Here is a 3,485-nt window from a genome sequence, read left to right on the forward strand (position 1 = left end):
GAAAGATGTAAATATGGTGACAGATCATATATTCCTTCTTGCTTTGGCCTCCTGGAAGCTCAGAGCTGAATTGGTTGCCCCATTTTTGTAACAGAAGAGTGAATGTTTATGTTTGGATCCAATTATTCTGTATTGCCTATCTTTTTCATAACTAAGTTTTTCTTTACAATGACATTTACTGAATTGTAACTCTGTAAGCTCTCATAATTCCTCTGGGGTACAAGATGTATTATAATAACATACACTTCTCTATTTCCTTTAGCTCCTTTTTATGTGAAATTAGTTCATCAGCTTTGCTCCCTCTCCCCATTCGAGCACACTTATACGTCTTTCACTCCCCAAAACTCTCCAAACAAAGGAATAGTTTTACTCTCCTACCTCTGTCTCTGGTGGAGAAGCTGAATGGAATGAGAGGAGAGAAAGCTTGATCATTCCTCCTGAATCAGTAACAGTTTCTAACAAATTACCAACATCTCCTCTATCCATGGCACCATTTTCTGTTCTTGGAAGACAACTGTCAGAGCAATGGTTACCACACACGTGGCATCGTGGAGTCAACAAACCTTTGCTTACCCAGGTGAGGATGAGTAACTCTCCCTGCAGTTCCTCTGAGAGGAAGGTGCTGTATCTCCATTGGAACCTAAGGGATCAGTCAGTACAACTGAAGGTTCAAGGAGGTGAGACTCAAGGTCTTAGTCAGGGCCTCTGCCTCTGTCTCTGATGGCCCAGCCTGCCCCATAGCGTACCGCCTGAAGAGGTTCTCTGGATGAGCCAGGCAAGAGAAATTCACTCCTGTTGGACAGGAGGCAGGCAGCTCTGCATGTCGCTCCTTTCATTTGGGAACCCAGCTCTGATTATCCTCTTCCCGCAGAGAGAAGTGTGCTGGCTGCCAGTTGCATGTGGCTTGACGAAGATAGGAGCGGACATAAAGTCTTCCCCCTCCCCCTTGTGCCCCCGGATGAGAATCAAGCAGATTGTTTCCTGTGGGGAGGAAGTGGAAGTGAGAAGCCTAAGGCAGCAGGTGAACCTCAAGTGGGTGAGAATAAAAAAACCCTCCTCTGACCCCCTTGCAGACTGTGTCTCCAGAGCCAGGCACAAAGGCCTCAGGGCTGTCTGTGGGCCAGAGCACTAGAATGTTGCAGCCCCAGGAGCTTCCTTCCTGACTCTTCCCTCCCGAAGAGAGGCTGTGATTGTGGCCTCCCTGGAAGACCTCAGCTGCTGGCAGGCTGGCCCGATGTAACAGCTCAGAGTTGAAACCCTCTTAAAAATAGCTCTGTTCCCTTCTGGGTTTAGCAACTCACACTTGAAAAGCTCTTTATTCTTTATAATGAATAGAGATCAGGGACTGTTCATTGACAAAGAAGAGCTATAATACAAAACGAAGGCAGACTGATGGTAGTTATTCTTTTGAAGGGGTGGACAGAGAGGGCTTCAGCACTCAGCTTTCACAGGTACCAACGCTTTCCTTGGGTTATTCCTGGAATAGAGGTGTGGAGAGGCTTTTGAGCAGCTCTTGCTGTCGAAAGCTCATGTGTGATGGGCAGCATTTCAGGTGACAGCACTAGCTAGAGAGGAGCGGAACAGCCTGAAGTTGAAATTTCAATCTCATTAATTGACTGAGAGCAAAAGAGCTAAAAGAAAGGCTTAACTCTTTGTTCTCCAAAATGTACGGCCATACCTTGAAAAGACTAAGGTCTGTGAGTAGAAGGATGGCAGTGGAAAATCAGGTAACTGAACCTTACTGCTCTGGTTTGAATATTCCCACCGCCATCCTCAATCTCAAGGGTTGGGTTCCCAAGGTCTTAATTTTATGTTTCTGGTGCTAAGGTGGAAACTCTATCCACTTTTCCTGGTTGTAGCTGGGCCTTTGGGCAGTGATGGGAATAGTTTGGGTTGTTTGAGCCGAGTCCTGTGATTAAATCATGGTGGCTAGATGGGAGACTACATGGACAGAGACTGACACATGTGTTCCCTTTCTCTTGCCTTATTATGATTTGTGCTGCCTTGGGATTGTCACCAAAAATGCTACCACCAAAGGCTGAACCAAAGGGGCCCATTTGATCTTGGACTATGAACCACCAAAACCATAAGCCAAATGAACCTCTTTCTTTTATTAAATTAGCCTAACTCAGATATTTCATTGTAGCAATAAAAAGCTAAGACACTTACATTGGTGGTGAGACCACCAATAGTCTGTTAGGCCAGAATTCTTTTATCTATGTCTTTTCCAGAAAGAAATAGAGGTTCAGATGAAAAAAGGAAGTAAAATTCTTAGTCTACAATGTTGAGTTTGAAATAAGTTTCAAAGTAATTCATTTTCCTTAAATCAAACAAAATTCATGTCTCAGAGTCCCACTGAGTTGGTGAGAAATTGACTCGCGGCTATTATTTGGATCTCTTCCTCTCTTCCCGGATATAAGCATCTGGGAGGCATATGTGCTGCACCAGAAACAGGGGTAAGACATCTGAATTAAGCAGGGTAATTAAAGCTAATTATATGCAAAAAAAAGCCCCACAAAACTTCCAAATTGCATTGTCTTAAGATAGTGAAGTTTATTCCTTGCTCACACAAAATCTAATGGGGCTATTCCTGATAAGGAAGCCATCCTGAGCAGATCTCCTCCAAGGAGTAATTCAGTGATCCTAGTCCCTCCCATTGTGGGGCTCTGTCATCAACTGGGCCTTGGAATTCTTCACTTCCTGATATAAAAAAGGATTGGAGGCACACAGAGATCACAAGGACATCTTTAAGGGTCAGGCTCAAAAGTGGTATACATTACTTGAGCCCACGTACACTCAGATTCAATCATTTGGTTCCACACAAAGAGAGGTACAGAGAAATACAATTTAATTATGTGCCCAGGAAGGAGAAATAACTATTGACAAAATTTAGCAATCCAAATCAAAGTATCTAATCTTTGGTCCATATGGATTTTTGTGTTTTTTTTTCTCTGTTCACCCCACATAATCTGTGGAAGCCTGGTTCTGTTTCTCAGGGGATCCAATGAGGCTGGAAGCCATGTCTTCTGCAGGCTTGCTGACTCCCTGGAGGAGAAGAGAGCATCATGGACCATCAAACAGTCACCCTTTCTGTTGGGAGAAAATCTCTTCCTCTTTCCTCCAAAGTCCCCTTCTTTTTTCCTCAAGGACTCCTAGAAAAAACTTTGTCAAGAAGCTGAGTCATTTACAGGAGATACTAAGCAAGACTGCCTTAAATCATGTCAGCTTCAGTCAGGCAATGGCCCAATCACCTAAAAAAATGAAAAGAGGATAAAAATACAGACAGCACAGCACAGATCAATATTTTATTAAATTATTATGCCACCACAGTAAATGAACCTGCTGATTTCATGAGGTGTTTGACTGAAGACCACCGTAAGTGGCTGGCATTTTGATGTAGCAGGTAAAGCTGCTGCCTGTGGTGCAGTCATTCCATATAGGCACCAGTTTGTGACCCACATGCTCAACTTCTGATCCAGCTCCCT

This window comes from Oryctolagus cuniculus, chromosome 3 (assembly GCF_964237555.1).
Source record: "Oryctolagus cuniculus chromosome 3, mOryCun1.1, whole genome shotgun sequence".
Lineage (NCBI taxonomy): Eukaryota > Metazoa > Chordata > Mammalia > Lagomorpha > Leporidae > Oryctolagus > Oryctolagus cuniculus.